Source organism: Durio zibethinus, chromosome 3 (genome assembly GCF_047325235.1).
Source record: "Durio zibethinus cultivar Kanyao isolate XHJ-2024 chromosome 3, ASM4732523v1, whole genome shotgun sequence".
NCBI classification, from domain to species: domain Eukaryota; kingdom Viridiplantae; phylum Streptophyta; class Magnoliopsida; order Malvales; family Malvaceae; genus Durio; species Durio zibethinus.
The window spans coordinates 34,821,716-34,835,885 of record NC_143164.1 but is presented as its reverse complement, the minus strand read 5'-3'; positions in this window follow the sequence as shown (position 1 = coordinate 34,835,885).

Sequence of the window (14,170 nt, the reverse complement as noted above, 5' to 3'; positions counted from 1 at the left end):
TCTCTCGGACACCCCTCAAAATTCTTAAAAACTCGAAAACTCCCACACCCAAAAAACCCAAACACTGTTCCCTGTCACCCCTAGAAATCCCAAACTATTCCACAACCAAAATAATAACAAAAAAAAACAACAAACAAAAGACAAAAATAAAAACACAGTCCTCCCCATAGGGAGGAACCTAGCATCGAGCAACCTAGCACCGAGCCACCTGCACCAAAAAAAAGGCATCAGTTAGTTTCCAAACAAAAAAATAAAAAAAAAGAGGAAAAAAAAGAACACAAAAAACTCCAAGCCTAGATTTACGACGATTGAGGCTACTTCTATTGAAAAAGACGACAGATCTAAACTCAAAAGGTCAAAAGGAACCTCCAGGTTAGTTTTGAAATTTTTGGTCACCGACGATCACCAGCGACCATTGTTGCCAGTAATCCAGGCAACGGTAGGCGCGACGGTTGGACGACTGGACGGCGGGAGATCTGGAGCTCTCCTTTCTGACGCTTTTTTTTTCTGGAACAGAAGAAGAATGAACCAAAAAAAAAAATTAGTTATATATAAAAGCCTAAAGCTCAAAACGATGTTGTTTTGAGCATAGAATGATCCACGCATGCCTGTTACCCGACCCAAGATTCGCACAAATCGACCTGCCAACCTACTCAACCAGACTTCAATCGGTTCAACTAAACCATGCGTTGAACTGTCACTCAACCGATTCAACCGAATCGCTTATTGAGCCACCCCTGTTTTCGGCCCAACTGAACCGCCGTTGACTGGTCCAGTTCAGGTAATTTTTTTTTTAATTTTACAATTTTTTTATATATTATTATTTTTGTTATTTTAAGTTTTTTTTTATATATTTATGCATGATAAATTGTAAAATTTTTTAGAATAAATATTTAATTGTTTTAATAATAACAAAAATGAAAACAAGTAAGATAATAATTAAAAATACATATATTAAAAATGCTTAATAATAATAATAATAATAATCTAAAAAATAGTAATAAAAATTAAATTTTTATTTATTTTCCTTGCCTAGATGTTGGAGGGAATAAAAACACATTTCTAAAAATAATTTCACCTAGATGTTGGAAAATTATAAAAAGAAAATTAATAAAAGGTATAAAAAAATTAAATTAACAATAAAAATAATACTAATAATAAAATTAATGTTATTGTTAAGAATAAGTTTTCATAAAAAGGGAAATATATGAAGATTTTTAATAAATTTTCAAAAATCATAAAAATCGAATTTGCTTTGAAAATTCACCTAGATGTTAAGGATTATTAGAGATGTTCGCGTTTTCTTTAAATCATAAATTAAACCCTATATCCTTTAAATCCTAAAACCAAAACTTTAAAGCTCAAACCCTAAAACTGAAACCCTAAAATCCAAAATCCTAAACCTATACTCAAAATATTTTCGAATTTTAAAGATACGTGCAAAAATCTTAAGTAGAGTAATTTGTTCTTGAATGTCGCCTAGATGATAGGGTATTTAAAGAAATCTTATTCCATTAAGTTTTTCTCATGAGTCCTTAATTCGCTTTAACAATGGAGTTAATAATTGTTTAATAATAAAATGAGAATAATAATAAAATGGGATCTTAAATATAAATAGTCATACCTAAGCTCTACTTAGTCATTGGAGAGTCAAAGTGGTCTCATTATATTTAAGAATCCAATTTCAAGTTTATATTTCATCATTATACATAGCACCTATTAGCTTACATGTATTTATTTGTTATTGTTTGCACTTGTTTGCATTTCTCTATCTTTAATTTCTACTTGTTATCTGATAATAACATCATTTACTTTTTTGCACAAAAATATTTTTTTAATTTACTTATTTTTAAAATTATGATATTATAAAATAAAACAAAAATAATATTCTAAAAGAAATAATTCTTGGTACTCTGCCTAGATGTTGGAAGTCACTAATAATTATCTTTTACAAAGAGTGTTATTTTTATTTTTATTTTAAGGAGTATTTTGTTTAATCTTAAGCGAAATGATTATTTTAAATTCTACCTAGATGTTGGAGAATTTTAAGATAATTCTTTAACTTAAAGATTTCTTCAATATTCCTAAAAAAGAATTTTAACCAAAATTTATTTTTTAAAAGTGAAGGGAATTAGTGTTAAATTTTAAATTGAAACCATTTTTATCCAATACAAAAAATAACGTGTAATTGATGATGACTTTTCTTTTTTTTTTTTAGATTTTAAAACACTTAACGTCTAGCAGTCAAAAAATCGGTACGACACTCATCAAGTACAAGTTGTTTGACCTTCCATACATCAAATAAACCATTTTTTTGTAAAATTTATTTAATTAAAAAATGACAAAAACTAAAAAACAAAGAGAAATAATAAAAAAAAAAAAAGGCAAATGAGGGTGCCACGCAGACATTTCATTTGGCCATTTATGTTTTCAAACATAATTAAGAAATACTAAGATAAATAATTTAAAATATAACAAAAATTAATAAAAAACTAAAATTAAAAGAAATAAAAAGAGACAAATTAAAAAACTAAAAAATAAAATCAAATATGGATGTCACATGAACATCTTCCATTTGAAGATAACAATGGTCAGGTCAAGCAGATTTATGCTCCTCTTAACATCGACCCAACTCTTTAATAATTACTTTTATTGGATCAAGGTGGGTCGAATCCAATTTAATAAGATTTTGCGTCAATAACTTTATTAATATAATACATATATATTTTTAAATATAAAATTAAATAAATAATAAAATATATCTTTTTATATATATTATTAGATAGGTTGAGGCAAAATATCCTAAACCCACTTTTCACCCAACTATTTATTTTTTAAAAAAAAACCCAACTTGCTTTAACTCAATTTCAATTTAAAAAAAAAAAAACGTCTCTTATCAAATTTGGACAAATCAAAATTCATTGGATATATATTGTTTAGTCATTCTTATTTACCAACTCCTTTTGTTGCAAAGTTTATCTAATTAAAAAATAAACAAAAAATATATATATGTTACATAAATGCATTTGTTGGTTTTTTTTTAATTTATCTAGTTTTAAAAACTAAAAAATAAAAAAAAATCTAAAAGAACGAAGTAACCAACACTCATATTTGACTTATCATGATTTTTAAAAATCACCCCATCCCAATCAAATATCATTTAAAAAAACAAAAAGAAAACCAATCCTATTGGATCAGAGTCAAAACCCATTGAAATAAATTATTTTATCATCTTTACCTATATTAACCTATTTTTTAATAAAAATCTACAAAAAAAAAAGGGCATGCCCAAAAAAGAAAATAATGCCTTAATGACGACGTGGACACCTTTATTAACCATTTTTTAAAAATAACATTTAATATATAGATTTAAGAAAAACAAAATTGTAAAAAAAAGACTTAAAACCAAAAAAAAAAAAAAAAGGATTAAAAAAAGGAAAATAACAAATTCAAGTACCACTTACACTTTTAGTGGTTTTTTTTTTTACAAAATTGTTTAATTTAAATGATTTAAAAGTTTAAAAAAATTTTAATAAAAAATTCAAATAAAACCCACATAAAGTTTCTTTAAAAATTTTATTAAATATAAAAAATAAAAATAAAATAAAAGAGAAGCGAAAAGGAAAAAAAGAGAAGCTCAGGGGATGTAACATGTGGCATAAAAAATGAGTAAAATCTATATTATATATAGATAGTAGTCTCGAACGAAATGTCCATTTTGCCTTTCCAATTTTATGCCAATTGCTTGACATTGTACAAAAAGACCACAATACCCCCATTGTATTAAATGATAGAAATGCCTCTCTTTTAAATGATAAACTACTATAATATTCTTTATTTCTTAGATGACAAAAATACTCCTTTTTTTTTTATAAACGTCAAACTACTATAATGCACCTTATGCTTTAAATGATGAAAATACCCTTCTTATAAACGATGAATTATTATAATACCTTTATGTTATAATTACAAAATTACTCTTTATCCTATAATTAGCTAAAATTATTATAATATCTTTTGTACTATAATTATAGAAATATTCTTACTACCATGATTGATCAAAATTATTATAATATTTTTTTATCATAATTACAAAAATACTATCTTACCAAATTTAGTTAAAATAACTATAATGCTCCTTATAATAATTATAAAAATGTACTTATGATTATTTCATAAGAAGTTGATATGTAATATTTTATTTAAAAATTACTACAATATCTCATTTAATTTATGTATTAAATTTTAACATAATAATACAAAATTAATCATATATTAAATTATTAATATATCCTTGTCATTGTTTCCTAAAAATTTTACATCTAAAATTTTATTTAAAAATTACTATACTACTCTTATTAAATTATATGTATTAAAATTTAACATAATATTAAATTAGTAACATATTAAATTATTGCTCTTATTGAGATTATCAAAATATCCCTATTGTTATTTGATTAAGGGTTGACACATGTCGTATCTTAAATGATTATAATTTTTTATCATAATTACAAAAAGTATCCCTCTCACCATAAACTAGTCAAAATTATGATAATGCCCTTCCTAGTATAATTTGGTAAAATTACTATGACGCCCTTACCACCATAATTATGAAAATGCTATTCATTTTAATTTTTCAAAATTATTATGGTACCCTTCATACTATAATTACAAAAATATCTCTAATACTATAATTGATTAAATTTACTATAATACATTTTTATCATAATTACAAAAATATTTTTTTAATTTTTTCATAATTACATATCAAATTTTAACATCTATACATTAATATGAATTTAATTCCCTTATAAACGACCATAATACTCTTCTAATTACTTTACAATTTAACGACACGTGTCAAAATTAACTATAATGCTCTTTTTTTGTGATCAATTAAAATTATTATAATGTCCCTCTTATCATAATTATTAAAATAACCTCATATCATAATCGATCAAAGCTACTATACCGTCCCTCTAACCATAATTACGAAGATACTTTCATATTATTATTGGCTAAAATTACTATAATGTCTCTCATACTATAGTAAAATTATAGCTTTTTTCTTTTTTTTTTAGAATTAAGTTGAATGGGTGATGATATTAGTGACCTTTGATTTAATTAGTAAATCGATTTGAATTTGATAATTTATCAATATTAGTAATAAGTAAATATTGTATCATAAATTGGAATATCATGTATGTATTATTAGGTTTGAATTTAATCTACATAAAATTTTTAAAGTTGTCTCCCTTATTTAAAGTAGAGCCAACACCTCTACAATTGAATTTGAGTGATACAATTAAAGTATCAGTGTTTTATTTTTTTCAAAGTTATATTTTTCAAAAATAAAAAAAATACAAAACCAACAAAATACAAAAAAATTAACTTTTAATTTATTATTAAATTTTAAAAAATTAAAATTAAAATTTATTATTAAATTAAAAAAATATAAAAAGTTTGATATTTCACCAAAATAAACAAATTTGTAACCAAAAACAGGGTTATTTTTCTAGTTTATTGTATGGAAGATTTGGCAAACAATTTGTAAAGGATTTTATTTTTTTAATTTAATTTAATTTATTAAATTTAATAAATTATTAAAAATCATTAATTAAACAAATAAATTATGAGTATAGTAAAATTATTTCATATTCAATTCATTTATAACGAGTAAATAAAAAAAAGTTTGATAAAAAATTCATGAATAAGTTTGGTTAATATTCATTTACTTTAATTTAATAAATAATTATAAATAATATTTTAAAATTTATTAAATAAATAAATCATCAATATAATAAAATTTTAACGATTCCCTTCTTGATTGTCCTTTCCAGTTCAATATTACGAATGCAAAGTATTTTGCAATTTCTTTTCATGACATGAAATATGCTTTTAGAAAACAATAGGAAAAAGGCAAAGTCCAATTTAAGGAAACAAACACATCTGAATTGGAATGATGAAACGGGCCCTCTTAGTCGTAACCAATACTTTGGACTTACCGCATTTAAATAACTCTTTACGCTACCTCAACGGTAAATTCTCCCCTCCTGCAACTCCAGTCAATAACCTCCACCTTAAAAATAAAGGTAAAAAAAATCTACACTATCAAAAATAAAAATTAGAAAGAAAAAGTTTCAAGTGAACTGAAAGGATGTTTAATTCATGAAATTTTAAATTTTAAATTTTAAATATGATCTTTGATAAAGTGTGAATTCAAAAAAGAAAGTGATTTTTCATGGTTTAATTAATAATACAAATTGAATACTTCATTTATTATATTTAAATTGTTATTAATAATTATTTTTATAAATAATTTATAAATTTAATATTTTTATTAAAATTTATCATATATTCTAATTTTGAAATAGAATAATCTATCCTCACTTAAATCTTTTGGCATAAAATTTTTTTTTATTACATCAAAATGGTAAAGTTTTAGTATAAATAAAAGGAAGAGGAGAGATTTGATTCGAAACTAACTTTTTTATATTTTTTTAAGTATTTTTAACTACTAAATTAAAGGTTTGAAAATTTATAAAAGGAATTTTCAAACTTCGATTAGTTTGTTCATAGAAGGCAAATTTCATTGGAAGAGAGGGGTGCTTAAGGTATAAGCAAAAGCAAATTTTTCCATGATGTGATGCGAGTGAAATTTTCAGGGCCAACTTTATGAGAGCACAAACAGATTTGGGGAATAATTTCTGAAACTTTACTCAAGTATAGTTCCACCCAAAAAATAGTTTTAGCTTGGAATGATTTCCTTTCAATGACATTTGACATTTAAAACTTTGAGGAGCATGGGTTGCCCTCTTTGCTTTTTTTTTTTCTTTTCTTTTGAACTTGTCATGATTTTGTTTTTGTGACAAAGATAAAAGTTAGGAGGCCCCACTAAGATGATTATAAATGAAATTAGATTTTTTTAAAAAATAATTATAAGATTAGAATAATCAATTGTAGAAATAGAAAAATTCTATGAAGAGAGTACTATTATATTTTTATGATAAAACTAGCAAAATTTGGCTTTAAAAAGCAAAAAAAAAAAAAAAATCCTAACAAGAAGAAAATCAATCGGGAGTTGGGGGTTTCTTTCTTAACAAAGCCATACAAATCTTTCGCACGGGAGGTACTGTCCAAATTTGATTGAATTTGATCTCAATTCTGATAAAATGGTGCAATTGATTCTCTGCTGGGCCTTGAAATTTTATTGTGTGGGCTCCAAGGAGAAAAAGGACAGCCATGTGTCTGACCACTGGACCCCCAAAAACTCTCATGGTGGGCCTTTCTCAGAAATGATGTCACCCCAATTTATGGGCTTCATCTTTAAGAACAAAAAGTTAACCAGAGCCCTGACTAGGGATGGCATCGGGTCGGGTTCGGGTCGGGTTTTGCTCGCCCCGAACCTGACCCGATTTTATGCTCTATTAAATTCGAACTCAATCCAACCTGACACTATAAAAATCGTACTTTACTCGATCCGATCCGAAATTAATAAAATATTATTTTTTAAAATATAAAAATATAAAAATATCATTATATAAATATATATAATTAATTAATTAATTAAAAAATAATTTTTTAATAATATCGGGTTGGGTAGGATCAGATTTTAGGCATATCCGAACCCGACTCGACCTTGATTATTACTTAATTTTATCCAACCTGACCCCGATCCGAAACTCGAAATTAAAAAAAAAAACTCGACCCTATAGGGTCAGGTCGGGCAGAAACCCGTCGGGGACGGGCTTGATTACCGTCCCTAGCCCTGACCATGCTGCTTTTATCACCGGTACATGTATAAATGATATATTAATATTTATAAATTATTTAAATTTAATTATAATAAAATTTAATTTAAGCAATTTGATTTATCGAATTTAAATTTTTTATATTTCATTCAAATAACACTCACAAATCTAATTAAATATTTATATTTTAATATATTTTAATTAATAAAATATCTTAAATTTAAAATAAAATAATTAAAATTTATTGAATACAAAAATTAAATTTATTTTTATATTAATTGAATGAATTTAAATAATTTAATTTTTATTTCAAATTTAAAAAATAAAATATTTAAATTTAAATTTAAATTTAAAACTGTACTCAAATTTAAATTTAATGTTATAAAAATTTAAACTCGATCTAATATACCTCTAATCACCGTCCCATCAAACTAATAAACAGCTTCTACCGTCTTCATTACAACTCCAGGGACGAAGGATTTTTGTGGGGCCTGCTCTTAAACACCTAATGAAAATTTTTTTGTGCAGAGAAAGATAAGATGTGAAAATCATGACCCCACAGAAAAGTGTGGTTCTCAATATACGTTTGATAATTTTTAAGTTTGTTTTTATTTATTTTAAATTTAATATGAGTAAAATATTAAAATTATTATATTATAATTCATATTTATTTATTAAATATAAAAATATATTTTTTATTAAAATTTTAGATTATATTTAGATTATATTATTATTTATTATATTATGTTTAAAATTATCAAAATTTTCTTAACATTCATGTGCCAATCACTGTTATGCCTTTCGCAACGTTTGGGTTGTACCAAGGTGAAATGCTGCACCGAGATCAAATCAACCCTAGACTGCCCTTATGAAGGAGCGAAAAGAGAAGGGTAATCCACTAGACCGATCCTATAGAGCAAAATTATCATAGTTTGGTAGCCGGGCAGACTCTTTTTCTGAATAGACCATGTTTTTAGTTTTACCCTAGACACTAGTTAGGAAAAACAAGTGAGAATCCAATAGCCAAAGCAGGCTATTACCTATAAAATAAGAGAAAAACGATGTTCATTTTGGCTTCCATGCATGTGATCCCGGATTTTGGTCTTCTTCGATACGACGTTGAAAACTTCTTATATTTTTTGGTTGATTTTGTAGGCAATAGAACATAAATTCCACCACTTTTCAATACGAAAATTGAAGGCCTTCAAAGTTTAAATTATTTTATCTAGAGTATAAATGATATATTAGTATTCACAAGTTAATTTGAATAAAATTTAAATTCGATTCGATTATTATCGAATTGAGCTTAAATTCGAATAGCTCAACTCATCGATCGAATCGAATTCAAGTATTTTTATATTCGATTCGAATAATTCACAAATCTAATCAAATTTTTATATTTAAAATTTTTTATTATTTTAATTAATAAAATATTTTAAATTTAAATTCGAACTCGAATATAAATAATCGATTTTTTATCGAATATAAAAATTAAATTTATTTTAATATATTAATTGAATAAATTTGAATAATTCAATTTCGATCACGAATTGAACTCGAACTAAAAAAAATAAACTCCATTGCACCCCTAACTCCACTCTCAAAATACTAAATACCATTATACCTATGGTTACATATTTTACAGCTACTTGGCTATAGACTTAATAGTTATACATTGTTTTTCTCTCTTAAGATGGGTTCTTTTTGTTATTCATTGATGGCATTTTAGGTCATGTCAAAATGCACTATGAAACTAGTTCCTTGATGCTACTTCATATATAGTAAAGGGTTTTAATTTCAAACCCATGGTTTTCCATCTCTGTTGGCTGTGACTGTGAGTGATAACTGATAGTGCCTTATTTTCATGATTTCATTACATTTGTCAAATAAAAGGAATCGAAAACAAAAGCAAAATGAAAAAAATATGAATATGTGAAAGTGATTTATTTTATATTTAATAAATTTTTAATATCTTATAATTTTATATATTTTGATTATATTTTTTTATTTATAATTAACTGATTATAAGTTAGATACTTAATATGATATCAAAATTAAAATTTATTTTTGATTGTTTTTTTAAATTTATTACGTAAAAATTTTTTTTATCCTCGTTTATATGTGATAATGATTTGTTAAAGTAAATTTTCTCATATTTAATAAATTTTTAATATATTGTGATTTTATATTTAGATTATACTTTTTCACTTATAATTAATTAATTTTAAATTAAATGTTTAATAATACACCCTAAAAAAACCCCAATTCAAGTTGCTTCAAATAAGTCTAAAAGGTGATAAATTCCTAATTGGTCATTTTTTTCCGAATACATCAAATAAAAAAGCAAAAATGCTTCGGTACCATTTCACCGACTTAGTTCTTGTCTCGTGATAAAGTTAATTTTAAGTTCTAAATTAAATTTAAATTTAAATTTAATTAATTCATATAATTATTTTTTAAAATAATATTTAAAATTTAAAATTTATAATATAATTTTTTTCGTACTACAATTTTTTTAATAAAAGAAAGTTAATTACGAGATGCAATGGCTGATTAATTTCTTTTGAGAAAAACAAGGGATGCTAAGGCAAAACTCCATCAACCTTTTATCTATGTTTTTTTTCCTCAGTCTCACGTATTTCTCTTTTCTTTCTTAGATGCATGTGACTGACATCAACTTAGTCCTCTATGCTTTTATGTTTTTTCCCATAGCTTGCCTTATTTTTCTTCGATTCATCTTGTCTACTTTTGCTTCAACATATCTAGGATTGTCCGCTTCTTTGGCATTTGCTCTATTATTTAGGTAGTGCACTTTTACCCGTGGCTAGACAAGGGAGCTTGACGGGTTTGTAGGCATCTATGATCGATGTGAATGAAGTTGGTGCTCCCGCAGTGTACCTTTTCTTTGTTTATCACAATCAGATACTGTCATCAAAGTCTTTGGCTTTACTTTTCTTTATGATTTCACTTTTTTTTTATTGAAGTTTTAATTCATTTCATGTCATGAGTGCAAAAAGAGAAAAAAAGAAAGAAAAAATCCTGATAAAATATGTCACTCTCTTTGGTCCCCTCCTAGGACAGGCCCATCTCTTTTGAAATTTGGTGCACGGTTGATTCTTAGCTAATTGTTTTTATCTTTTCTTTTTCAAAGAAGATCAAAAGTAGATGCGCTTGTTTCAGTCAAATTGAAAGCTTATGCGAGGCGGAGACGGGAAAAAGAGTGGGTAATTTATGTATTAGTTTTGTGTCTATTTTATTTTAATGTGTAAAATATAAAAATTATTATTTTATAATTAGTGTTAATAAATTAAATATGATTTTATTTTTGTTTTTGTTAATTTTATATATAATTTTTATTAAAAATTTTAAATTATATTATTTTTATGTATTTTTTATATTATTATCATATAATATTTAAAATTATCAGATTAAATAAAAAGCGATGCAAGCAAGTTGTGCCAAATTAAAGTCCAAATCTAGCATTACAAATGTGATTGAGGGTTAATCGCATTTATATTCTCCAAACTTTGAATCGAATTTTATTTTATTCTTTAATTTTTTAAAAGTTTTAATAGCACCCTATTTGCTCAAAGTTATTCTGTTCCGCCTATGGAATTGTTTACTTGACTATAAGTGCCAATTGGCATCACATAGATGGGATTAAGTAACATCTCACATGGATATGAAATGCAATGTATGTTTCATAAATTTTGACTATTCATGAATACATATGCATGAGATGTAATGACATATTTACATGAATGATGAAATGTACACTTATGACTGATGCAACATACTTACATGAAATGCATGAACCTATCAAGTGCACGTTACATGAAATGCAATACTTGTGTTATGCTAACTTAGTAAAATTGATACTACCTTTAAATATGTAATAAAATGGAGTGTATGCACTACCTATTAAGATGCCTATGAAAGGCATGTATCATTTATCAATATGTGCATAACATGAGATGCATGTACTATCCATTGATATAGATGGGATGGAATGGTCACATTATCCTATTATAATACGCATGGGATGTGATACATTAAAAATCAAATGAAAATGCAAAAAATGAAACATCATTCAAAAAAAAAAAAGAAAAAGAATTTTTTTTAAAAGGAAAAACATTTTTTTCACATGAAATAACTAGGACTAAAAAAAATTAATTTTTATTTAGCCAATAAATAAAGAATTTAAAAAAGACCTTTAATTTTAAAAAAACAATTTCACTTTTTGCTGGTTGGATAATGCTAAAAATAAAAAATATTTTATGAAAATGCAAATTTTGGATAACTACCAAATGAATGAAATACATATCAAAAGAAAAAAAATTTAAGAAAATGCTTTTATCTTATTTCTACAAAAGGGTAATGCTCTATCGAAGGCTAGTCCCCTAAAGTTTACTATATGTTGAGTGAGGATTTGTTCATCTAAAGGTTCCAAATTGTTCCTCACTAGCATCCATTGGACTAGTAAAGCACCCAAATCCTCACCTATTACAGGCTACCAATGAAAAAAGTTTAATTTGAGTGAAAGTGTTTCGTTAGCAAATGCAGATGTTATCACCTCACGAGAGCGTAACTACTTCACTTTCTCCTAAAAGGGATGAAGTTCGAGCATAAGGCTCATGCATATAAATGCATATGCAAAATGTGTGCAGAGTAAAGTATTGATCAAAATAACATAAATAAATCATAAACACATAATCAAAATAAAGTAATAAATAACATATAATTTATTTTATTTATTAACTGGTATGCATATATATTTTCAAAAATTAAAATAAAGAGAATTAAATTAAATATAAGATAAAACCAATTAAATCCAATAATTATTAATAGCGTATAATTAAAATTTTAGCCTGACTCTTAAATTCTCTAATGGAGTTGTCAAGCTGTCGTAACGATTTTGAGACCATCAGACGTAAAGAATTTTAAAATCAAAAAAATAAAAAAGAATCTCCACCAATCTATTTTAGGGTGTGATTAGCAACCCAAAAGTTTATCTTTTCAATAAAACTATAAAATCGGGTTTAAAATTTATCAAAAAGATAAATTTTGGTCTACGAAAAATCAGATTAGGCTCGGGAGTTGGTTACGTGTGGAAAAGAATTAGCACCTCCACAATGCCTATAAATTGGTATCATTTAATTATGCGCTATTTTCGATATTAGATAAAAATGGTTTCAATTTGAATTTAATAATAATCCCTTTCATTTGAAAAAATAAAAATTTTGCTAAAACTCTTTATTTAGGAGTATTGAGAAAATCTTTAAGTTAAAGAATTATCTTCAAATTCTTTAACATTTAGACAGAATTTAAAATAACTCTTTTCGCATAAGATTCAACACAACAATTCTTAAAATAAAATAACACTATTTATAAAAGATAATTATTGGTGACTCTCCAACATATAGGCAGAGTATCAAAAATTATTTCTTTCGGAATGCTATTTTTATTTTATTTTATAATATCACAAATAAAATGTATTGCCCTTTTTTCATTATAGAACATTTCATCATCAAGTAGTAAATAAAAATTAAAGACAGAAGACTGCATACAACTTCCAATGATAACACACTAACATATGTATGTCCATGAATGTTTTGTGGGATGAAATGCAATTTTAAGATTGGGTTTTTAATATAATGAGATCACACCCCGACTCTTCAACATCTAGGCAGAGCTTAAGTGTGATTGTTTATATTTAAGATCCTATTTTTATTAGTACTTTTTATTTAATAATCCCATTATTAAAGCAAATTAAGAATTTGTGTGAAAAAACTTAATGAAATAAAGTTTCCTAAATACCCCATCATCTAAGCGGCATTCATGAACAAATAATTTCATATGAGATTTTCGCACATATCCTTAAGGTTTCGAAATATATTTAAGGTAAGGGTTTAGATCAAGGTTTTAAAAATTTAGTGACTTTTGGATGACAATTAGGGAATGCGTACCAAATTTTGGGTTTTTAGAATTTTGGATTTTAAGGTTTTGGACTTTTAGGGTTTAGGATTTTAGATTTTGGGATTAGGGTTTTGAGTTTCAGATTTTGGGGTTTAGAGGTTTTAGAATTTTTTAGGGTTTGAAGGATTTAAGGTTTCGTTTTTAGGGTTCAAAGGGCTTAGGGTTTCGTTTTAGAGTTTGGAGATTTGGGACTTAATTTTAGGGTTTGGAGGTTTGGGGTTTTGATTTTTAGGATTTGAAGGGTTTAGAGTTTAATTTTAGGGTTTAGAGGTTTAGGATTCGAATTTTAGGATTTGAAGGATTTAGGGTTTCAATTTCGGGGTTTATTCTATTATTATTTTTTTTTAAAAATGTGAACATCTCTAAAAATCTCCAACATCTAGGCAGACTTTTGGAGCAAGTTTAATTTTTATGATTTTTTTGAAAATTAATTAAAAATTTTC